Source organism: Protopterus annectens, chromosome 11.part0 (assembly GCF_019279795.1).
Source record: "Protopterus annectens isolate FY-2018-M chromosome 11.part0, PAN1.0, whole genome shotgun sequence".
Lineage (NCBI taxonomy): Eukaryota > Metazoa > Chordata > Ceratodontiformes > Protopteridae > Protopterus > Protopterus annectens.
Window position 1 is genome coordinate 378,760,050 of NC_056745.1, and position 26,526 is coordinate 378,786,575.

General features: G+C 43.9%; 1 protein-coding gene across 1 annotated transcript in view; it reads left to right on the plus strand.

Annotated features, from left to right (window-relative positions):
• CEP290 (centrosomal protein 290) overlaps nt 1-26,526 on the plus strand; it is a 3,346,332-nt gene that overhangs the window by 1,179,827 nt on the left and 2,139,979 nt on the right. The gene's annotated exons all lie outside the window — the stretch shown is intronic.

Sequence of the window (26,526 nt, forward strand, 5' to 3'; positions counted from 1 at the left end):
TATCCCTATCTTTATTGACAGTATCTGTGTATGTTAGAAGAGCAGTGTCAGTACTATGGGAAGGACAGAAGCCATGTTGTGTGGGGGATAGGAGTTCTTCCTGCAGGAAATAGATTAACAATTGTTCCTGAATACATTTTTCAAGTATTTTTGAGAGAGGGATAATATTGCTATAGGTCTAAAGTTAGTAATGTCTGTTGAATTTCCTCCTTTGTGCAGAGGGATAATGTGAAACCTTTTCCAAATAGAGGAAACATGGGATTCCTTGGTTGACCTATTTATAAGGAGTGAGACAGGATGGGCAGTGCTATTGGCTGCTATCTTAAGGTAGTAGCTTAGAAGGTCATCATCTGAAGTAAAGCATGGTTTGAGTTTGTTTAAGAGTAGTTTTATATAGGATGTGGGTACAGGTTTGAAGGTGAAAGTGGATAAGGTAGTAGATCGCTGTTGGGCAGGGTTAGGATTAGATGTTGGGGAATCCTAGGTTAAAGATGCTATACTATCTATGAAATAACAGTTGAATTGTGTTGCAGTTTTGATTGGTGAGTTATTGCAGGAGGGGTTATAAAATATTAGTTGAAATGTATTGCGGTTTTGAGTTGTGAGTTATTGGGGAAGGTTTAGATTTTTTAATGGCTGTTGAAAATGTTTACTAGTATTCTGAAAGTTATTGTAGTATAGCTTTTTTTATCTTCATTTATTTGCTTTTTAGTACGATTGTGAAGCATTCTGACATTTTCAAGATATTGTGATTTATATTTTTGCCATTCTTTCCATGTTTTTCTTTTTCCTGCATTAACATTCTGCTCTTTTTGCATAGTCAAATTGCATTGTTTGTGTTTAGTCTTTTCCTTCTAGGTGGTGCAAGGCTATTTAGGATATTCAGGAAAGTTGTACTGAATTAATTTACAGCATCATTTAATGGGATGATTTTTAGGAAGTTCCATTTAATAGATGATAGGGCAGTAATGAACATTTCTCAGTTAAACTCGGAAAGGTTGCGTGTTCTTTTATAAACTTGATATTTAATTGGATGTGTGAGATGTCTGGTTGTATAGATTTGGAAATAATCACTGAAATAATCAGACATTGTGATGTATTTGCTAGCGTTTGATACTAGATTCCAGTCTAATGGCGAATTTGATGTCTTGCTATAATGCGTGGGGCTATTAATTACTTGTGTGAAACCAAGCAAGTTCATGCTAGATGTAGGGGAGTTAGCATTCATGTCCAACCAATTGACATTCACATCACCTAGTAGTATTTTTTCGTATGGAATTGTTATGGATATCCAGTGTAGGATATCTTTCATTATAGCTGTATTGTTGCCAGAAAAGATGCAAGTGACAGTAATACATATTTGTTTTTAATTGTTTAATTTCAGGAAAGTAATACGAAGCTCTGATGAATTGAATTTTGCTATTTGGTTTGTTGTATGGGGAAATGTGGTAGTTGTTGGGAAATATTAAAGCAGGGTCACCACTTTTCCTCTTTATATGTTCATTACGGATAATATTACAGCTGGGAGGTATAATTTTGCAGTCGTTTATGCTGGGTTAAAGCCAAGTTTCAACATAATATTTGTTTCCCATTTTCATTATTTAATCATTTACTTCTGTCTCCCTCCCTTCGGCATTATCAGTACCTTTATTAAAAACAACATAAAGGCATCTTACATTTTGGGAATAGAGACCTTTATCTGTCAGCATGCAATGTTGTTCCCCCATTAAGTTAAATATAAGCTTTCATTTTTTAAGTAAAATATAGATGTTTATGTTAATCATGTAGTTATTTTCTGTGTAATTATGTTTCTGGTTTCTAGTCAGAACTTTCATGTTCATTCCTTGCTGCTTGGCTTATATGCTGTCACAATGAAGGTGGAAAAATATTTAATCACACCTGCACTAAAATAATGGTATGGAGTGGTCTCTGAAGGGTGGGAGGAATGCATTATTTCTAGGGTTGTATTAGGTTGGAGAAGCTGAATTAACTGATCTGATCCCCAAACCTTTCTTAGTTTAGAAGTCTGATGGTATACATTGCTTGCAAAGGTCACTTTAAGACCAGTGCTGTATGCAAAAATACACTGATCTGATGATATCAGTTTTCAGTCTGTCCTCAACTGTTGAGTTTGGCTTTGATCCCTCAGATCCGACTTGGCCTTTGCTAAAGCTTGTGGAAACCTAAAACTCTTGAGCTTCTCTCTTATCCACAGTGCACCCCCAGTTACCTCAGATCTCGTTTGCTGCTCCAGCGAAAAGACGCGGTCTAGCCATACTCTTGAACTACTTTTCAGATAAGTGAATTTAACTTATTTTCTTTTTCTCTTCTGATGTATTATTTTCTGCTATCAAACCCTTACCAGTTGCTTATAGCCTTTCTTCCTGATATTTCCCATTTACTCTGTCACTTAATTTTCTTATGAAAGTAGTTCATTGGTACCATTGTTGGTATTCCCCCATCTTCCATTTAAATAGCTCTACTTAAATACTTCAATTTCTATCTCTATATCTATTTACAAACAAAAGAAATACATAACTTACTTTCTTAACAGTGTTACTATTGTCCCTATTTACATTCCTTTCTGCCCTTTTACTTCGGTGGAAAAATGTCAGATTTCAAAAAGTGTGTAAAGTGTGGGCACAAGTTGTCTCTCTCTGATGCGTACACTTTATCCATTTACTGTCTGGGCCCTGTTCACCTGCAATATGCCACAGTTTCAATCCATGCACTTTAGTAGAAAGAAAAAAATAAATTAATATTAAAAGGCCTTCTCCCCTTCTCTTTCAGAGAAGCTATTTCTGAAGGTAGTTCTACTAAAACTAATCAAGGAAGTCCTCATCGCCAAGGCCTTCTACTTCATTGTACACCTCTGATTCCTCAAGAAAAAGATCAGCAAAAGATCCAGTCTCAACCCTGCATCCTAAGAAATCAAAATTTATGGATCCTACCGTGGCTATGGATCCAAAAGTGGCAAAATCATCTGATCCAACCACTTCGGATCTAACTGCTCAGAAACAGGATCCACATTCTAAGTCATTTGATCCAGCATCACCACCCATGGCTTTTAAGCCCTTGCCTAAAGTAAGGTGCACTTCCTCCCTGGATTCTGTCCTGGACAGAGTACCTTCACCCTTTTTGGAGTGCCCCAAATCTCCATCTACCCTTTCTGCTCATTCTTCTAGAAGCCTGAATGAAGAAGACAGAATGAAGAAGACATGGAGAGACTGGTAAGGAAGATCCTGTTAGTGCAGGGACAGATAGGTGTTTCCTCGGCTCCTACCTCTCTGGGTCAGGAGATCCAAATTTCTTTAACTCCCCTGTTGTAGGTTCCTCCTCTGACTACAGCTGTGGCATCAGAGTCTCTGGATGTGAGTTGTCCAGATCCATCAGTTTCGGTTCTGAGGATAACCTTATCCTTGGATCCAAAATTATCCCTGAAAGCTCGGGTCCCATCAGATCTGAAGTTATCCGTGAGAGTTCTGGTCCCATCAGATCTGAAGAGCTCTTGGAGCCTTAGCCTGCCTATCGGGTCCGAGGTGTTGCATTCAGCTCTAAGATTTTTAGAGCCATCTCTGCCCCTTAGACCCTCATCAGTGGACAGCTCAACTCCAGTTTCCACCTCGAAGTGGGGGAGGTCTATGATCCAGAAGCGTGTCTTCTTGGAGCTGATGTTTTATCCTTCTCTGGGTCACTCTGCCTTCGAAGCTGCAAAGTGGGTCTTTTCTGTTCTGACAGTTCTGATGGAACCTTCCCTCTCAAATCCAAAATCTTCCACCATGATGACCCAGCACTTAGAGCCTTACCATCTCATTCCACTGAGACAGCCAGTACAGAAGCCCCAGGCTCTCTCTCAGGGAACTGGTATATCTGAAGTAGGGACTTCACTTGTCAGCAACCTTTGGGATATGGATCTGATCTCGGATCTGAGCCGGCAACTTCTACCACAGCATAGATCCGAGCTCCTAGCTCCTCCCTTTACCCATAATCCCCTGCCAACCCTGACTGACCCCAGATCTAGTTTGCCGCGCTTCAAACTACAAGCTGGATTTTCGAGCTCCTGCTACTTTGTGGATTTGTGAGAAAAATTTTCTTTTATATTCCCCTTTTCTTAGTGTGAGTGAGAGCGAGTGTTTAGGTATCCCATAGCCCTTTATCTCTCTCAATTTACTTTAATTTGATTTAATTTGTGGTTATTTTTCCTCCCTGCCCTCACTGGTCGTAGTGTGTGTTTGTGGTGTGTGTAGGGGCGTAGTGAGTGTGTTTCTGTGCTACTTTGTCGGAGGCCCCTAAAGCCATCTTTTCAAAGTGCACCGAGTGTGGCCATAAGCTTTCACCGGCAGATGGCCACACCCAGTGCGTTAGGTGCCTTGGGTTTGAACACCTCTCCTCGGGATGCACGATTTGTGCGGCGTTCAACCCTAGGGCACTTAAAGACCGGAGGTCGAAGCTGATTCTGGCGGGCCTTTTGCCCCCAGATTCGGCTCCGGCCTCTGGTGCTTCTGTGGCTGCTACCCAGCCCTCTGTGGCAGCCACCCCTGCCTCCCTCCGGTCGGGACTCAACCTCCCGCTTCAGCTCCGGAGGAGAGGGAGGCTGGGAAAGCCAAACGGAGAGAGAAGCACCATAAGCGGCGGGCCGAGGACTCTTCCTCGGCCCCACCCGCTAAACGAGCTTCTCCCTCCAGAGCTTCTGGATCGCCTCCTCCTCGGCTCCGGTCCCCTTGCTTCTCACTGGGACCCGAGGAGGAGGGGACCCGGTCCCCGTCGAGGTCATCGAGGCGGCACTCTAGGTCTGCCTCGGTGGCCTCTTCGAGGTCCACTTTTAGCATGTCTGATGCAGACATGGACCGGATGATGAGGAGGTTCATCCAGGCCCAGCTGCAGATGGGAGTGCTCTTGCCTCCCCCCCCCCGGGGGGGAGCTCGACCCCATTTTTTGCTCCAATCGCTCCTTCTCCGACCCGCTTTCCGGGTTCGGAGCGTTCGGAGCTGAGCCGCATTGGATCCGGGGGTGGGTCGGAGCCGACAATACTGGGTACTTCGGCTCCGACTGGTCCCTCGAGCTTGTCAGATCCGACCTCTCGGAGCCGTGGACTGAGCTTCAGATCTGAGGGATTCGGTGTGACTTCGGCTCCATCCCGGTCGGAGCACACGGGTCCTTTGGATCCGATGGTCTCGGCCCCGGGTCCGGTCCCCGCTTCGGATCTGAGTGGGAGTCGACAAGGGCGGCTCCCCCTCACCTTTCACTGTGGTGGAGAGGGCACTGTTGAGTGCATCCGGGCCTCCGGTCCTGGCTTCAGCTCCCCCCTGCACTCCCTCTCAGCTGGTTCAGGCTCCCATCACCCGGCCTTTGGGGCAGCCTGCTTCAGCGCCTCTGGGTGTTCCTTTGGAACATGACATTGCTAGTGAGACTTCCTCGGACAGCCCCCCGAGGAGGTTCCTCACAAGGCTAAGTGTAAGAGGAGGCACGTGGACTCCTCCGAGTCCCTTACGGAAGATACAGACTTAGATGAAGGGGAAGGATCCCCAAGGTCACCCCCCGAGGATGTCTCCTTTGGAGACATCATGGAAATGCTCAGGATTAGGGGAGGGTGGTCTGCCCCCAAGGCTTCGTCCGATGAGTCCATATTCCTAGAGGCGTTCAAAGCAGGGCCATCTACCTCTTGGGTGTCCCCTCCCCCCGACCCCCTGGTGGACCTTATCTCCACCAGGGCTTGGAAGGAGCCGGACACTGTAGAGCCAGTCCCCAAGCACCCAGATAGGATCCTGAGTCCCCCTGCAGAAAGAACCCACTGGAGCAGAGGTCCCCCCGTGTGGATGCCATGTTGGTGGCGGCGGCCACCAAGAGGGAGTTGGCTCAAGAGAGCTCCGCGGTCCACCCACCGAGCAAGGAGTCTCGGGCGATGGATCACCTTGGGAAGCGGGCCTTCAGTTCAGCAACCTTCTCCAAAAGGGCGCTGAACTATATGGCACACGTCATCCGGATGCAGCGAGATCTAATAAAAGAATATGCTGCCTCCCCCGCAGAGTCCATGTCAGAAGGGGACAAGCAGCTGTACTCCTCCCGAATGTCCACTCTATGTTCCATTTCTAACACCTCTATGTGGCTCTTGTCTCACGCCATGGAAGGAGCCGCTAGAGCTGGCGGAGCCGGCCTGGTAATGAGGCGCCAAGCCTGGCTCCGACATTGTGACTTCTCGGAACCATTTAAGGTGTCATTTGCGAATGCCCCCTTTGATGGTTCTGCACTGTTTGGCAAAACCGTTCGCGACACTTTAGTCCAGAGCGAGAAAGACGGGAAGACGTTGTCTGCCGTTGGAGTCTGCTTCTCTGCTCCCCAGAGGTCCTTTTCTAAGAACCAAAAGGGTCAGAAGAAGATGTGGTTCCGGAAATCGCATCAGTCCCAGTCTGCTCCTGACAACTAGTCCTCTCGTGGCAGAGGAGGACAGGGAGGACGCCGCCCTAGAGGCAGAGGGGGTCCCAGAAATTTTGGGTCCAGAGAACCCTTCTCTGAGAGGCCCACGCAGAACCCCTGAGGGGTTGCCTGGCTGCTCCACTCTTGAGGCAGTCGGGTGGCGTTTTTTGAGGCACCTAGCAATGTGGGAGTCCATAACAACAGATCGCTGGGTGCTTCGCATCATATCCAGAGGTTACCAAATTCCCTTTATTGTAACCCCCAAAACCAGAAGCCTCCCCGACGTACCACCCAATCAGAGGGAGGCGGCTGCTACAGAAATTCAGTAGCTTTTACAAAAAAGAGCCATCCAACCCGTCCCCCCAGACCAGCTCGGATCAGGGTTTTACTCCAGGTTCTTTCTGGTGCCAAAAAAGACAGGGGACTTGAGGTACATCCTCGACCTCTCTCTCTCTTGAACCTGGCAGTACCCAAAGAAAAGTTCCAGATGGTCACGCTGCAATCTATTCTCCCCCTGTTACAGGAGAACGACTGGATGTGCTCGATAGACCTCAAGGATGCGTACTATCACATTCTTGTGGACAGACGCTCCAGGAGGTTCCTCCGCTTCCGGCTGGGAGCCAGTCACTTTCAGTTCAGGGCCCTCCCCTTCGGTCTCTCCTCAGCCCCCAGGGTGTTCACCAAAGTCTTGGCGGTTATAGCGGCCCACCTGAGGCTTCAGGGAATTCAGGTCTTTCCGTACCTGGATGACTGGCTCCTCATCGCCCCAACAAGGCATCTGCTCTGTTCAGGCAGGGATTACTTCCTCAATCTTGCTCCACACCTAGGGTTGACTGTCAACATGGCCAAATCCTCTCTGGCTCCTACACAGGTAATAGATTTCATAGGGGCGAGATTGGATTCCAGACTAATGCTTGCTTTCCTGACTCCAGATCGGCTTCAGAACCTGAGGTTGCATGTTCAGGCCATTCTCCAACTTCCTGCTCCACCGGCAGAATTGATCTTGAGGGCTCTAGGGTCCATGGCGGCAGCAATTTCTCTGCTGCCCTTAGCCCGTCTAAATATGAGGGTCCTGCAGTGGACCCTCCAGGTGCAATGGTCCCGGTCTCGCAACCCCCTGTCCCATCCCATTCCCCTAAGCAGGGCTTGCAGAGGGTCGCTCGTGTGGTGGCTCCACTTCCTGAGCCTTCACACGGGGCGACCATTCTCGATGCCTTCTCCCGTCACCACAGTGACCACGGATGCCTCTCGCCTGGGGTTGGGGGGGCACTATTCAGGCAGAATGGTCCAAGGCACATGGAACGACATAGAGACCTCCTTGCATATCAGTGTCCTAGAGATGAGGGCGGTGCTTTTGATGTTTCAGGCACTTCACAGCCTTCTTCCAATTGGGACGATTGCGGTACAAACGGACAACATGTCAGTTGCCTGGTACATCAACAAACAGGGGGGAGCCAGGTCTTATCCTCTTTGTCGCGAGGCCATGAGAGTGTGGGAATGGGCGATATCCACCAGCCGCTTTCTCATTGCAACGCACATTCCGGGATGGTCCAACATCCTAGCAGACAGGCTCAGTCATTCAATTCTGACCCCATACAAATGGTCTCTCAATCCTCTAGTAGCGAAGCAAATATTTGCCCAATGGGGGCAACCCTGTTGCGATCTTTTTGCCTCTCCTTCAAATACCAAATGCAACAGTTACTTCGCTCTAATCCCCCCTCAGGGGGAGTCCCCGAGAGACTCTCTAGTACATGCTTGGCCTCCCAGTCTCCTTTACGCTTACCCTCCATTGCCCATGATGCTGAAACTCTTACAGAAAGCCAGTCGGTTGGGGAGCAAAGTGATCCTCATTGCCCCATTCTGGCCTCGTCAAATGTGGTTCCCGTACCTGTGGTCTCATCTGATTCATCCACCCTGGATTCTGGATCCCCTTCTGGATCTCATTACTCACCCTCTGGGTCTTCCGACCCCCAACCTGGTCAACCTCAAGCTGACGGCTTGGTTGCTCCAGTTCCACTCCTGATAAGGACTCCCGGAATCTCCTCACCAGTCAAAGCCGTTCTAGTAGCAGCACACAAACCGTCCACCAGAAGGGTCTATCGGAGTAAGTGGAAACATTTCTCCATCTGGGCGGAGCACCGTCACTTAGATCCTGTCACGGCGCCTCTTACGTCGGTTTTGGATTTTCTAACTACCCTTTTTCATCAGGGGGCTAGCTGCTCTACAGTCAAGGTGCAACTAGCAGCGATTTTGCAGTATCATGTAGGGCATGAATCGGGCCCTCTAATTACCTCCAAGCTCTGTAAAGCTTTCCTCAAGGGTACCTTCCTTCTCAGACCTCCGGTCATGGAGGTAGTACCCCCATCAGATTTATCTTTGGTTCTACAGGCCTTGACAAGCCCCCCTTTCGAGCTGACGGCTATGGTTGATCTTAAATACCTCTCTTGGAAGACTGTCTTCCTGGTGGCCATTACTTCAGCTAAAAGGGTCTCTGAGCTGCAGGCTCTCTGTGTTAAACCGCCATATTTGGCCTTCCATCAGGATAGAGTTTACCTCAGGATCAATCCGTCCTTTCTGCCTAAGGTATCTTTGGAAGCTAATATTAATCAATCTATTAATCTTCCCGTGTTCTTTCCCAACTATCAGAACAAAGGAGAGTACAAACTGCATTCTTTGGATGTGCACAGACAATTACATTTTTATTTTCATCGAACTGCTGGTCATAGGCAATCTGACCAGTTGTTTGTCTCCTTTGCCAAAACCAATTTAGGCAAGTCAGTTTCTAAAGTTTCCCTGTCACGGTGGATAGATAGTTGTATCCTCTTGGCATATCAGAGTTCGGGAAGGCCTGCACCTCAGGGAGTCCACGCTCATTCTACTAGGGCCATCGCTACTTCGGCGGCTTTTAGATTTAGGGTCCCTCTGGATGATATTTGTTCCGCAGCCACTTGGGCTTCATCTCATAACTTTATCAGCCATTACAAACTGGATTTTGTCTCCAGAGGTAGAACGTCCTTTGGCTCTGCAGTGCTCCAGAATATTCTTCCATAACGGCCACCCAAGATTTAGGTAGCTGGGGACTCTGTCCCAAATGTTGCTGACAAATGAAGTCCCTACTTCAGATTAAGAAGTTATGTACTCACCATAACGTTCCATCTGAGTAGGTATCTTCATTTGTCTGCAACCATCTCCCCCTCCTTCCCCCTGACCTATATGATTCTGTTTAAGATCTGTCTTAGATAAGCCCCTTCCGGGGCACAGTAACAGTTGTTATATCGGGCAAACTTGATCTGAGGCCAGTCAGGGTTGGCAGGGGATTATGGGTAAAGGGAGGAGCTAGGAGCTCGGATCTATGCAGTGGTAGAAGTTGCCGGCTCGGATCCGATTCCCAAAGGTTGCAGACAAATGAAGTTCACCTACTCAGATGGAACGTTATGGTGAGTACATAACTTCTTATTCTTTCTCAGCATCTTCACCAACTCCTTCCCACAGTTATTTGCCAAACTCAGAAAATTATCATTTTACACAACATAATTCATAACAGAGTTTTACTTATCATACTGGTCCTACTTGGTCATGGGTGTTTTCCATTCTTCTCACAAGCTGCATGTTACCAATCCTGCATAGCTCTCCTCACGCCATTGTGGAGGTCAGTCAAGAACAACGCAATGCCCTCCTCAGTTAGGTGAACGCCATCCCTTCTGAAAAGGTGAACATCTTCTGCCGTGATGCTGTCATGGCAGACTGTAGATCTACCGACTCTGTGCATCAAGCCATGCATGAATCCATTTTGTAAACATCTGGCCTTTTGCGCTGCCCATTGACTGTTCGCTGTTTTCCATATCTGGCAAGGAATTTTGTCAGACCACACAAAATGACAGCGTGGCCACCATGATTGCAGGTGTTCAAAAATTGCTCTGATTTGAAACCATATACTTCCGAGTGGGTGAATGATGACATTATTTCCTCCAAATTGCAGCAGAAGAATGTCATGCTCAGGGTAGATGGAAGACTTCTCTTCCAGCAACTGCAGGAGTCTGCTCCAATGCATACCTCTTCTTGCAATCCAGTATATCTTCACAGTAGATGTGGGGAAGCTCAAGTTGTAGTGGATTTCATTTACGGAGGCATGGCTGGGAGCCCAGTGAATGTAGGAATGGCCACATACCCACACTCTCACTTGTCTTTATCCTGCTTGTGAAGCCATGTCAGTGTAAGAAGGTGGACGAACCTGCACAGGAAAGAAAATGCAAACAGATTACTACTGATGTTTGAGAGATGTATTGGAAGACTACATATATATACATATATATATATATATATACATATACATATATATATATATGTATATCATATGCATTACCTGCTAAGCTCATCCAAATCTTCACTCTTATCCACAGGGACTTTATTCTTTTGATAAGGTACATAACTGGTGATGACAATGCAGAGGTACATACCTACAACCCTTGACAACACCAAATAACACACAATGAGTGATGCTGTAGAGATACATCACCTACCAGCCCTGAAAACACCAAATTACACACAATGACTGACAAGGGGGCACATAAAGGGCACATGTAAAGAGAAAAGGCAGGGTAAGGACCACTACTCCACTAATATGCTGAGGACAGGCATAGGGCTTCAGTTGGTGAGTGTCTGAAGTGTTCCATACCTGTGCAGGCTACCCACTCAGACTGCTGGTAGCAGCAATGACTCCCGATTGCATGCATTACCAGCACTCTGGCTTACCTCTGCCTTTTCCATTTACATGTGTCCTTTTGGCAATGGACATAAGGGGTCAAAGGAGGGAGCTAAAGCCTTTTGCCCAGACCTACATACATTCACTATAATAGTGGGACAGAGGACAAAATTAGGGACAATTTGCTCATATTGCTCTTACAAAGTTAGAATAACAGGTTTTGCGTTAACACGTCCTAATAAATGTTATTGTTGAGTGGAGAGGTGAGTAGACTGCAGCAAGGTTGACCCCATGTGTGGAAGATCATATTTGCCACTGATTGCTTGAGATACCACCCATGAGGTATCAGTATCGTCCTGCTGAACTTGCCTACAAGAAAGTTGGAGTTCCCCAATATGTGCATCACTAAAAAAAAAGCAGTTAGAGGAGATCGCCCACAGCTCAACTCTCATAGCTTGCTGTTAATGGGGGTTGGTTCCCCCTTGTTTGCTGATGTACCAAACCACTGACATATTGTCCGTTCAGATAGCAATTATCCCTAGAAGAAGGAGATCTGAAAGGCCTGCAACTCTAAAATGACCGTTCTCTTCCCCAAGATGTTTATATGCATTTTGGTCTTTTCTGGGAACCATATAATCACAATGAGGAATTTACTGTGTATTTCTAACAAAGTGTAAAAATGATAGAAAGAAATTGGGTGTGGCTTGAAATGACTCCACGTAAACAAAAACCCAAATCTGGCTTGTGCATTCATCAATGTGATAACCACCTCTTCTCAACAGTGACAGCTGCTGAGACTTGTAGCTGAAAGTGATAATGACTCACTGCTATACTGGAACTGCAGTTATTGTTAATGTGATAATAAGCTGCATTTATTCACTTGAAAGTTATGCATGCTCAGACACAGGTGATAACTGCTGCACATAACCTTTTGAGTAGGCATTAATTATAATTCATTAGAAATAGTATATCGTTATAATTCAGTAGAAATACTATAACACTTGGATATTACTGAGCCCTTCCTCCTACCACCTACTTTCCACACAGGACTGACAAAGCCAGGAAAAATGACCAAAATATGTAGTAGCTGCATGCTGGTAGTAGTCACAAAGTACTAACCTGTACCTCACTCAGACAACTACTTCAGCAGTCCTTCCAAGTGTGCATAACAGCCAAATGAAACATTCCTCCCTAATGGCCCCTTCATTAGTATATCCCAGCATACACAAGCTCTAAAATGAAACATTTGCCATGTGACCCTTGAGTAGTATGATGCGCAAGGACCAGAATGAAACATTCCCCCCAGTGACCCCTTCAGTAGTATGTCTGAGTATACACAAGGATTAAAATGAAACATTTGCCACTCATCAAGGCAAATCTGCACAACCTATAGTACAAGTAACATATGACTTAGACCTCCACATATAGAAACACGCGAGGTGCTCTGCTTTACATGTATGGGAAGTCTATTCCAGATATGTATTTACTCAATAAGACACTTGTTGGAATTTAATCTCAACTGAAAACATATCTGTTGTGTAGTTGTTGTGCAACTATGAACATTGCTTACTTCCAGCATATCAAAGTCAGAAAGCATATACACTCAACAATAGAGAAGCGTGACGGTTTTACTTTGTGAGGCAGTACAAGAATCACTCTGCAAGAAAAAATTAAGGTACAGGTGCCTCAGAGTCTTCTCCCTACAGAATCTACTGAACAGATACCATTCCGCAGTAACTTCTAACTGTTATGGCAGAGTGTATGATTTGGTAAGTACCTATGATTTTATTTTCCACAGGATGGGTCCTGCCACTCCATTTCTGTAGGGCAAATAGTTAATAACCTTCTCAATGCAAACTATGTTGCCAATGCCTTCTTGTAATGCATGACAACTGTTAAGTTTAAAAGACAAAAAAAAAAAAAAAAAAAAAAAACAGGTCACTTTTACAAAGCATCTTATACTTCTCAGCTGCAAAGACATTGCCACAGAACAAATCAGTATCTTAGGCAGCTTCATTCTCAGTTACCCCATGGTAGTAAATCCATTGCTTCATACAGCAACAAAAAGTAAAAAAAAAAAAAAAAATATCAGGAAGAGATTGTTTTAGGTGACATACTGCTATACACTCATAGAAACATATAAAAAAACAATATGCAAGTTACAAAACAATCTGAGAGAATTCCCCCTGCAGTATTCTGAGCATGGTTACAAAGACTGGACTACCCAATCTCAAGTCACATTTTATTTATTTTTTTTATTTATTTAACATTTGTTAACCGGGAAAGTCCGACTTGGAATGAAGCCAATTTTCAGCGGAGGCCCGGGGAGAAATGCTCCAGATGCATGTCTTTGTAATGTGGGAGGAAACCGAAACACCCGGAGGAAACCCACACGAATGCAGGGAGGACATGCAGACTCCACACAGAAGGCACCCCAGCTGAGAATCAAACCGGAGAACCTCTTGCTGTGAGGCGACAACGCTACCGCTGCACCACTGCGCCGTCCACATAACTCTAGTCTATGTCTACTACAATTAATGGTCAAAACACATGCAGAAATCATACAGTCAGTTTCAAGGACTGTAATGATGCAAAGTTAAACACAACGCAAAAAGTGCCAAATACCAAGAATTACAAAACGAGACTTAAACAGTCATTCAAAACATTGTAATGTAATATCATAATAAGATCATGAAACCTGGTCATTATCGCCGATTTCAAGTCTTGCTCTATTTCCAACAATGAACGACAAAAAAAACGGCTACTTTCCCTATAGCACGCACTGTGCAACCTGGAAAAAGTTCTTAGGTTCATACGTAGGTACTAGGCTATCAGCCCTAGAGCCTGTACAAGCCTAGCCACAAAGATACCCTGGCTTTCGCCACCCAAGAAAATTATTTTTTTCCTGTGCCCCTGTCGAGCAGAGCCACAGAGTTGATCCCCGGGGTGAATTTCCTATTTCGCATCCAATCATCAAAATTTTTCTTGAAGAGTGCTAATGAAGAGCTTTGTTTGACATAGATAGGTAGTTTGTTTCAGAGTATGGAAAGTCTCTGGGACAGGAAATCTATCGCTCCAGCATGTTCTGTTTATTGTGGCGGCAAGGTTTAGGTCTGCGTAGGGCATCAGTTTGAGGCTGGTAATCCTCTCTGTGAGGTATTTCTGCGGCCTTTCCAGTTGTTGTAGATGTCTTGTGAGGTACATACCAAAAGGGGCGTTGTACTCTATAATGGATCTAATGAGTGACGAGTGGAGGGGAACAATGACCTTTTTTTTTCCTGGATGAGAAACCTTTTATGATGAGGTGTGCCACAGAGAAGGATTTCCTGGCTACTGTGGTAATTTGATTATCAAAGGAGAGACTACTGTCCACCTGTGTCCCAAGGTCTCTTATCACACTTTCAGTGTTAAGTAGACTACCACCTATGTGGTAGCTCATGGGTACAGAGTTTTTACCAAAGGGGATGATCATGCACTTTTTGGCATTGAGCTTGAGGCCAGGGCTTTGATACCAGGCATCTGTCTCAGTGAAGCCCTTTTGTAGGATGTCCACATTGTTAGGAGTTTCAATTATGGCTCCTAGTTTGCAGTCATCTGCAAATTTCTTTAGCCAAAGACCTTCTGTGTTAGCCTGTACTTCAGAAAAGTAGATACCAAACAGGAGAGGACCCAGGACTGAACCCTGTGGTACTGCACTTGTCACTGGTCTGAAGTCAGATTTGGAGTCTGCTACTTTCACAGTGTGGGTTCTGTCAGTGAGCCAGTTGCCAACCCATCTTGTGACATAGGGATCCATACCCAGTTCAGTGAGTTTATCTATAATTCCAGAGTGTGGGGATGGTGTCAAATGCCTTGGAGAGATAATTGGCTTAGCTACCAGTGTCATTCCAAGGGGAGCCAGTATTTGTCAGCTTCAGATGACATGATCCACAGAGCATGCTGCTTTGCCAGAGATAGTTTGCATCTGTAGCCACCAGTTTTTTGAATAAAGACCAAGGCATTAGCCAACTCATAGTACCCTTTTAGGCAGTCCCAAACCAGCAAACCGGCCGATGTAACAAATTCTTCTAATACCAACCTGAAGGTACTTCTGCTCAATGCTACCCTTTTAGGCAGTCCCAAACCAGCAAACCGGCCGATGTAACAAATTCTTCTAATACCAACCTGAAGGTACTTCTGCTCAGTACTAGAGGTCGTAACAAGAAACTGCATTCAATGGAAGTTCTCCTCACCCTGAAGAATGCTAACATCTGTGCAGTTACAGACACGTGGTTCAAGGCTGCAGAAAGCACCATGGCAATGCAAGGCTACAATGTCAGTCGCACATTCAGACCATTCTCTGAAAAGAAAAATATGAAAGGAGGAAGTGCTTCCATTCACATAAACAATTACGCAGCAAGATTGGTCAAGAGGGATGACTCACTTGTACTACTCCATGTCTAGCTGACCACATGCAAAATTCCCCACCATATCACCACTAGCTACAGGTCCCCAACAGTGAAAACCATGCCACATGCCTTAAGTTAATAGAAACACTTGCCATTCTGCCCAGCACACTACTCATGAGTGATTTTAACTACCTGCTCCATAAGTTGGGAAACATACATGACCACTAACATGCAGGCTCAGAGATTCCTGGACTTTGTCAATGCAAATGCTCTGGAACAGCTGGTCTGCACTCTCTCTAGAGGCTCAAACATGCTTGACATAGTACTCAAACATATGGGGGAGTGCTGCACCCCCCAGTGTACTGTTTTCATCAGATCATAAATCAGTCTCCTTTAAAATAAATGTAATGGCAGAACTCTCAAACCCTAAAGAACTTTTCTAAGGCAAATTTACCTTCTATAAAATGATAGCATTTCATTTTAATACTCCCGCAACCCTGAAAAATCAAAAGCTTGTGCAGAAATATAAGTGAATGTCTTATACTACCACTTAAACAACTGCACAGCAATGGAGGATCTGATCTAACTAAACCAGTGTTTAGCCAGAACAAGTCACCCTGGTGGACAGAATGGCATAAATAGATTATACAACAAAAGGAAGAAATTCCTGTCTAAAAGCAAGAGGGAGGGTGAACACAGAAAAATTCCCTCATCACCTCAACAGGTAAATTAGGGAAGTAGTCAAGTCCTCAAAAGCTAAATACGAAGCTAAAGTAGCTTACCAAGCAAAGGTCAACCACAGAATTTTTTTAGTCATGTCCAAAATATTGAGGGAAATGCTCAGTATGCTGAGTTGTCTCCCTAATGCTACAGACATGGCATCAATGGTCCCTGACGGAATACCAGGGTGCCTATTAAATAGCATGAATCATGACCTAGAGGAGCCACGTGGATCTCTGTTTAAACCACAGTCTCCAAACAGGCTTTGTCCCAGTATAGTGAAGGACAACAACAGTCATCCCTCTGCACAAGAGGAAAGACCAATGAACCTACAAAAACTACAGTCTCATAAGTCTGACTAGCTTCACATGAAAGGCTATGGAAAGCATAATCTTGGACCTGATTAACAACAACATAGGAAATCTCCAAACTCTAGAACCAACCCAGTTAGGCTTCTTCAAAAGCAGGTATTGCTCTTTGAAAAATGTTGCTAAGGCCATGGATGAGGGTAAGACAGTGCAGATTGACTACCATGGCCTGGTCAAGGCATTTGACACAATGCCCCACTCGGGTATTATAGCCAAACCCACAAAACTGGACATAAACCTCCATGTCACCAGATGGATAGCCAAAAACCTCCATGTCACCAGATGGATAGCCAAATGAATCATAGATAGGACAAAAATTATTACAGTGGGAGACTCCACATCCAATAAGAGAGGAGTCACCAGTGGAGTACCGCAGGGCTCAGTGCTGGGCCCCCTCCTGTTTGGGATACATTTCTCAATATCATGTCAAATGTAGATGGCCTTTGGCTGACCATGTCTGTGGATGCCTGCAACTAGAAGGCAATCATGGATCCCTTATGATGTTGATATCCTGCAGGAAGAAATGACAGACTAATGACTGGTGTCAGAGCCATGTCCTCAAACTAAATGCAAAGAAATGCATAATATCACCCTTTGGGAAATTAAATACGCCTGCAAATCTGCACCTTCCACAGTCACCAAAGGCTACTACTTTCTCCTCATACTTTCATGGTACCCTGTAAACAACGTTTACGCAGGACCACATTCTCCACATAGTATTTCAGAAATGGACAGTTCGGCCAAGTACTGTGTACAGTGATGCCCGAAATATGACAGCCTAGATTCTGCGGCACATACGTATTGACACTCGCACCATCACCAGAGAAAGACTAAGAAAGAAACAGCATGTAATGTGACACATAACTGCATTAAACTTCATCACAGAAAATAAGCAAACTTTGCAATACAGAAATAAAAGCTACTCCGAATAGCTCAACAGCACACTGCAGACCACACCCCTTCATTGCCACACGAGATAAATGGCTCAGCATTCTTTTCCCAATTAATCCCTGGTAACTATGTCTTTCTTCCAGTTAGCATTGTCTACCAGAAAAAAATACAGCATGCTTTCAACCTTGATCACATAACCCTTAAAGGGTACTTGACTTTCCTTAGGGCGACAACTCCATAATATGAGAAACCCCCTGCCGAAAAAAAACGAGCAGTCGAGTCGTGCCCCTAGAGCGTTTTGATGTATATTCCACTACATTCTAAAAAAACACATTTACGAGGGGATGTTTACACCATCAAACACCTCAAATGTTAATTTCCAAACTATAACACGATGGAAGTTCAAGACATAGCTGAAAAGTGGTCAACAGGCCAGTACACTTACCTAGTGAACAAAAAGAAACTAAATGCAAATAAAATAATTAAATGAAAAGAAATTAACCAGCATTTAGACTGCAGATTAACAAAAAGTCCAGAGAGCTTATATTTAACCATACTGGATAATAAGAATGCAAATGCTGTAATGCATGATGCACACTGTAGTAGGATTATCAGAGAGACACATATATAGCATTTCTGCTCAGCACGTACATTTGCACTCAAACATAACAAGTGCACATACAATATAAAAAGGTACTGCTATTATTCCCATTTCCCCTAACTAAACATAACAAATAACATAATCGCCGCAAATAAATACATTCATCGGTCGCTGTTTCTGTGCATCACAATTCGTAGTGACTCCCTTCCTATATGACTGCAACAGTATCCTACTACCAATAAAGGATGTGTCCCAAATCTACTTCCCTAATTACTCCAACATATTACACCATATATATCAACTAAAAAAATAATACCATGTCAGTAGTTTAGTAGTGATGTTAACTCCGAACATTCCTATAAGTTTTAGCAGCAAGACAAGTCAAGAAACAAAATGCCCACAGCACATCAGTTAACAATTTTGCAAGACCCACTGCACAAGCTATACTTGAGAGTTGTAAAACTATCACAAGGCTCAACTTTTAACAGTTTAGTCCTGTCTTCTGATTTGGACCGCTGTGCAGCTCCAACCACGCTCCCTTATTTAATCTGCAACTTACAGCCAAGATTTATCCGGCGATAGTAAACAGCCCTGCTTTCATGGGTGATTTTTTACACAGCGAATGATTGAAGCAATCAGGTCATACCTGGACATCCTCATTTTGCAGTTCATCAATCAGTACTGCAATGGGGTAAAGTAAACCATCTCCATCGGCCGCCATGTTGCTAGTTTCTGTCATTAGTTAGTCAGACAGTTAAGTTTCACAGGAAAAACATTGAAGACTAGCCCAATATGTCTCGGTTAAGAATAAATAAAACTTAATGAAAAGCACTCTCGAGACAAAAAAAAAAAATCAGTCCGTAACCATTATATGCTGATTGGACTGGAAATCCCTGATCACTGGCCCAGATTGAGATGGTATACTGTGATACCAGCTCCCAATCTAAAAGAGCACTAGTTATTAAGCTTAAGTAATTATTTAGAGAAGGTTTAAGCTGGAATGGGAGACCATCCAAAATCCTGCAATCAACATGCCCATTAGGCCCACTGTCTTTATCTCCTACAATAATAAAGGCAATTACTTTTACAATAATCTCGGGAGTATTGTCATTCACATCAGTGATAATTTTTTAAAACAAAAGTGTTTGTTAGGGCTCAGATGATAAATACTGACTGAGTTGGTACCAAGTGGTGGCTTGGATTGCAAGAATCCAATTGGCTGCTGCCACTCGCTTAATCATGAACTTTTAAAGCGGATTTTCTTTAAAAACTTCAATGTGAACTAAATATAAAAACACTCTGAATCGTAACTATATAAGGTAAATTAAACATTCAGTTATGATTTCAGTGTGTTTTACATTCAGGTGAGCTATAAATATGCAGTACACTTTCTCTTGTTTGTGGAAGGCACTCGCGGGGTAACAGCTTTCAATTTGTATCTTTTCATGGCGCTTTTGGGTTTAAGCACACAGACGCCATGAGAAGGTACTCGGGGTTAATGAGGGAGAAAGGATTTTGCTTACTCAGGATGTCCAGAGACAGCTCGGATACTACACTGACAGGAGTAAAACTTTCAGTAGCTCAGATCAACCTTTTGTTTCCTATGGATGTAAGAAAAAGAGGATGATCAGTGTCAAAACAGACAGTTTTCAAATGGTTGTGTCATGCTATTGTTCTCTGTTATTCTAACCTTGACAAGTCACTTCCAAGCAAAGTCAGGGCCCACTCTACCAGGGCTTTGGCTTCTTCTATGGCTTTTTGAAAGGGCGTGGACTCCAGAAGCATTTTAGAAGTAGTAACTTGGTATCTGATGTCAATTTTCATTCTTCAACTAATGGGTTTGAATCCGATCCCTGGATCTGACTCGGCCATTACACTAGCTCTTGGCCTCCAAAAATTCTCAAGCTCCTTCCCTACCCATAATACACAAATCCCTATCATCCCTCAGATCTCGTTTGCCACTTTTGCTGCTAGATGTGGTCGCCTTCAGCTCTTGAGTGTAGAGTGAGAGATGAGTCTTTTATGGCTTATTTCTTACTAATAATTAATCTTTAGTTTTACTTTCAAGTTACTACTACTGATATTCTTATAGTTCATACACCTTTAAGTGTACCATTTTCCTACAATTGTTGGTAGGCCTAGCCTTCCTTCCCTATGCCTTTTACACTTAGTGTATACCTTTTCTTTACCATAGTTGGTATTTTTCTTGCCCTTTTTACAAGTTAATTCTGTAGCTTCACTTAACATTGTTGGTATTTAACCTTTTCTCTTCTTTCTAGTTAAAAAAAAGAGTTTAGTTTAGTGATCTTTTATTATTGTGATTTTTCTGTTCGCAGAATATCTGAAAAAGCAGAGTTTAAAAATGTGGTAAGTGTGGGCACATATTGCCTTATTCTGATGCTCATATTCTTTATGTATATTACTTGGGCCAAGATCATTTTGAACAAGGTTGCAGTATCTGCCATGAATGTAACCCCCTGAGCACTGGCTGACAGGAAAAATAAATTGATTTTGAAAGGCTTGCTGCCAACGTCCTTCTCTGAAGCCATTACTGGGGCTTAGTTCCCCAAACACAAAACTAGAGACCCTACAGAATGGTCTAAACCTTCTGAGTCTTCAGTCTCTTCCTCCTCAGAACCAAAAAAGAAAAAAGAGAAATTGGATCTGAAATTGCTCATGGTCCAACTCTTATCGGATCCACTCAAGGCTGTACCAGACCCTACATGCTCAGTTCTGAAACGTTTACCAAGGACAACTTATTCTCCTTGTCTGGATCCAGTCCCATACAGAGTGCCTTCTCACTTTTTAGAGAGGTGCTCCAAATCTCCATTCCTAGCATCTTCTCATTCCTCCAGCAGTCTCATGGAAACAGATGCGGAGAGAATGATGAGGAAATTCTTCACGGTGCAAACTCAGATGGGAGTTCTTATGGCTCCTACCCCTTTGGGTTAGGGGGTCCAGTTATCTGCTACTCCACCCATTACATCTCCTGCTGTAACCCAACCTGTTGTTTTAGAGTCATTGGATCTGAGCGTTCTGGGTCCATCTGGTTCGGATCCAAAGAAAGCACTTTCTTTGGATCCGAATGCTGCTCTGAGTGCACCAGCTTCGACATGCTTGGAGCCATATGACTGTCAGAGCTGAAGCATCCCTGTCAGATCTGGGAGGTTCGAGGTGACTCTGAGGTTTTCAGAGCCATCTCTTCCTCTCGAAGCCTTGGAGCTGGAGAACTCCGCTCCGACTTCTGCCTTGGGTGGGTTGTTCTCAGAGTGGAGGGAGGTGGTGGAGCAGAAACTTGCTTTCTCAGCTCTGTTGTCTTCTCTGTCTCTGGAACAATCTGTCTTTGGGTTTTTGAAGAGAGTGTTCTCTATTCTGGCAGGACAGATGGGTCCTACCTCTTCAGATCCACCTTCTACTTCTCAGATGACTTTGCACCATGAGTCTCAGCATTTGACCTCACAGGGACAGACAACTCAAAGCATCCAGACTACCCAGCAGCCTATCCTAAACTCTTCTGATACTTTTCCGGACCACCCCACAGAGCAAGTCCCTCGGAACAGAAAGTGCAAAAGGAGGCACTTAGATTCTCCTCAAGAGTAAGTCACTGAGGATGCTGATTTTGATGAAATTGAGAGGTCCCCAAAGTTACCACCCAATTGTGTCTCATTTGGAGACATTCTTGAGATCCTTATACAGAAGGGTGGCTGGTCTTCCTAAGACCGTTCTCTGAAGGAATCAGTATCTTCGGAGCTGACCTGTCTACCTTCTGTTACTTCACCTGCTGATGAACTCATTGATTTGGTCTTTAGGTGGGCATAGAAGGAACTTGATACAGTTGAGCCAATCCCCAAGAGACCAAACTGGATTCTGACTCCATTAGTAGGAAGAGAATTTTGGGGTAAAGGGGTACCAGTATATGCCATGGTGGCAGCTGCAGAAAATGAACTTGGGGAACAGAGTTCCACTGTCCATCCTCCTAACAGAGAGTCTTGGATGATTAACAGATTTTGGAAGCATGTTATGCTTCATCGTCTTTTGCACTCAGATCATTGAACTGTCTGGCACATTTTATGAAACTTTGAAGAGATTTGATTAAATAGCTGTTGAAATCTTTGGAACCAAAACTGCTGAGGCTCGATCTTCATTAGTCTCTCAGTTGTCTACCCTACAAGCTGTATCTAATTCGTCCATGAGGCTTATCTCACACACTGCAGAAGGTGCCTCAAGGGCTGTGGGTTCAGGTATTTCCGTCAGGATGCATGCCTGGATGCATCTGTGTGATTTTGCTGAGCCATTTAAGTCCTCATTCGTCAGTGCTTCTTTTGATGACACTTCTTTGTTTGGCCCCACAGTGAAGGACACATTCTCCAGGTGTGAGAAAGATGGAAAGACCCTCTCTGCAGTGAGCGTATGTTTTTCACCCCCCCTCCAAGGACCTTTTTCAGGAATCAAAGGGGAGGTTGAAAAATGTGGTTTAGAAAGTCCCAGGGTCCTTTACAGGGTACACGTGGAGATAGTTCCCCCCAGAGGCAGAGGGGAGCTATAATGGAAGCTGACACCCCCATGGCAGAGGCAGAGGGGGAGCTATAATGGAAGCTGACACCCCCATGGCAGAGGAGGCCACAAAGCCAGGGGTCTAGAGATTCCTTTTCTGACAGACCCTTTCAGCACTCCTGAAAGGAGGCACGATTGCCCACTTCTAGAGGCAGTTGAGGGTCACTTATCTTTGCACCAGAGGGCCTGGCTAGATATAATAAAAGACAGTTGGGTGCAGAGAATTATTTCCAGAGGTTATATAATTCCCTTTTCCCTACCTCCTCCATTGTTAAGAAAATTTCCCGATGTTCCACCCAATCAGAAGAAAAGCAGCAACACTAGAAATGCAGAAGCTGCTAAGAAAAAGAGTAATCCAGAAGGTTCCACCAGACCACATAGAATCCGGAACTTATTCAAGATTCTTTCTAGTACCAAAGAAACCAGGGAACTGCAGACCAGTTTTGCATCTCAGTGTATTGAACAAGTCAGTTTGACACACAAACATCTGGATACTTATGGTTCAGTCCATTCTGCTCTTTCTGAGCAAGGACGACTGGATGTGCTAGACAGACTTTTAGGATGTGCACTATCACACAAAGATGAACAGATGATCCTGAAGGTACTTATTGTCTGAGCTGGGAGCCATTCACTATCAGTTCAGAGCACTGCCCTTTGGCATCATCACAGCCCCCAGGGTGTTCAACAAGTGCATGGCAGTGGTAGCAGCTCACTTGAGACTGCAAGGATTCCAGGTGTTTCCATATTTAGATGACAGACTCATTACCTCTCTGACCTGGCATCGACTGATAGAAACACAAGATCAAGTGCTACAGACATCAATACTTTCTCAACCTATGTCACCAAAGATAAGAGTAATTTAAGTATCCAAAAGATACCTTTGCTGGTGGATGCAATTGCAACAGGTATTACAAGGCCACCCCCCAGCCTAAGGCCATAGTGACCACAGATGCTTCCCAGATTGGGTTGGGGGAGGGGCATTTCCTGGGGGAAAACAGTCCAAGGCACTTGGTCCCCGAAGAGGCCTACTTGCATATCAGTGTTCTGGAGATGAGAGAGGTGCTTTTGGCTTTGCAGGTGTTCCAAGATTCTCTTCTTCATGGAACAATTGCAATCCAGACAGACAACTTCAGTAGTTTGGTACATTAATAAACAAAAGGGAACCAGATCTTATCCCTTGTGTTGAAAGCCCTCAGAGTGTGGCAGTGGGTGGTATCCTCTAACCGCTTCCTAATAGCAAAGCATATTCTTGGGAAGTCCAGCGTGATACCAGGCAAACAGAGCAGGTCCATCTTACTACCTCACAAGTGGTCTCTCAACAACAAAGTGATGGAAATGATTTTCAATCAGTGGGGCCAGTTTTGCTGTGATCTTTTTGCATCTTCCCTATACAAGTTCAGCAGCTTTATTACCCTTATCCCACGCTGGGGAATCAAAAAGGGATGCTGTCTTCCAAGGCTGGCCCTCCGGTCTTCTGTATGCTTACCCTCTGACTCCTCTAATTCCCAAATTCCTGCAGAAGGCAGCCTGGCTGAAGAGCAAAGTCATCCTCATTGCACCTTAATGGTCTCGACAGATTTGGTTTCCCTTCCTTTGGCCTCACCTACAATATCCACTTTCTGTCCCACCTGACGGGCATGGTTCACCTGGATATCTCAAACTTCAGACTAACAGCCTGGTTTCTCCAATTCCTTTAATAGCCAGACAGTCAATGCTCTCTTCCGCTGTCTGATCCATACTTTTATCTTCCCATGAACTTTCTATTAGGAAACTCTACAGGAGTAAATTGAAGAGATTTGTTTGTTGAGCAGAGCAAAATCTAATTGACCCCTTCTCAGTTAAAGTTCAATCGGTTCTGGAATTTGTCAAGTCTGTTTAATGGAGGTGCTAGTTCATCAACTATAAAAGTCCAACTTCAGCAATTTCTAACTTTCATGTTGGATTTCAAAATTCTTCACTGACTTTCTCTAAGCTATGCAAAGCCGTTTTGAGAGGCACTCTCCTGCCGAAATCCCCTTACAAAGACACCACTCCACCATGGTATTTAAATTTGGTACTGCAAGCCTTAATTCATTCTCCCTTTGAACCGGCAGCTAAATGTGATCTTAAATTCCTAACCTGGAAAACTATCTTTCTAGTTGCAATTACATCTGCTAGAAGAATTTCAGAACTTCAAGCTTCATGTTCTAATATTTGAATTTTCATAAGGATAGGGTCACATTATGTACCAGTGATTCCTTTTTTCCTAAGGTGGTGTCAGAATCTGACATCAACCAATCCATTAACTTGCCAGTATTCTTTCCAAAATTTGAAAATAAAGAGGAATATGTGCTGCATTTACTGGATGTCCGTAGACAATTATGTTTCTACCTTCTCAGAACAAAAGAAATTAGAAAGACAGATCAACTATTTATCTCCTATGCACATAATAAACTGGGCAAATCAGTTACAAAGATAACTCTAGACATAGTCAAATCCTCATACTTTTATCACTCATTACAAAGTAGAGCTGGTCTCGAAAGGAAGAGCAGCCTTTGGCTCAACTGTACTCAGGAATATCCTTCCTTAGATTCCACCCAGGATTTTAGGTAGCTGGGGACTCTGTCCCATTAATTGAGGAATGAATGAACAGTGACAACAGATAAAGAAAATTATGTACTCCCCATAACATTCCAACTGTGTTGTCCATTTTCATTCTTCCTCATCTCCCCACCCATCAACCCCCATCCTTTTTAATGACTGACGGAGAAGTGAGATGCTTCAAGGGCACAACTGTTCTTTGCGTTGAGCTCCAGATATGGCATATTATAATAGTCTTCCTGTCAAGCAGCAAACAAGATCTGAGCGATGTTAAGGATTGCTGCATTATGGGTAGGGAAGGAGCTGGAGAGATCTTGGAGGCCACCAGCTAGTGTAATGGCCTAATCAGATCCAAGGATCTGATCCGAACCCATTAGTCAAGGAAAAATGAAAATGGAAAATACAGATTGAACGTTATAGTGAGTACATAACCTTTTTATGTGCATTGTTTTAGAAAACATTACAAATCGGATGCCTTTTCCAGGTCTAGAGCAGGTTATACTAGGGCTATTCTCCTGAGACTCATGGACTAACTGTCTCTCGTTCTAAGCTCTGGTAATCTACTGTTATAGCTTAGACTACTTTAAAAGTGATCTTAACATGAACATAAAACAGCTGTGTTAGTAAACTTTCCATAACAGTATATGATCGAATAAATCACTTTTGTAATGGGGCATCCTTCCTCCATCCCCCATTTTTGTAGTTTGATTTTTGCCAGGGAGTGAATATTTTTATTTAGCTTTTTTCCTAGCATTTACTTAATAGTCAGGGCTCTAACCCCCTTTATCCTGAGGCAGGAGAACTCTGAAGGTTTAGTGCCATAACCTCTGTCTTTATATGGGTCTCTTAGAGCCTTTCAGTAATTAAGATGCATGGAATGTGCCCTGAAACCTTGGAAACTAGGCAGTTGTCATATGTCTTGTGAGATATAACCCAAGTTTCTGCAAATGTGGTCTATTCGATCATCTGTGGTTATGATAAGTTTGCTTCCACAACTGTGTTTCCGTGTGTTAATGATTTCATTAGAATTATTTACTGTAGCAGTTATGTATTTCTAGATGTGGACTGTAATGATACAATTTCATATAATTTCTTGAAAGTTAATGTTAGCCACCCAGGGATTGAAGTTATCTTGGTATGACCCACTCTTTATTCATCACTTCTTTTATATTTGCAAGAATTTTAAATAGATAATTATAAACGCATGCTTAGTAATACTGCCTGGAGTTGCATTTTAACTGTACCCATATTTTTTATGCTACCAAGACATTCTTTGTCTTTTGTTTTCTGTGTCATGCTTAATACTAC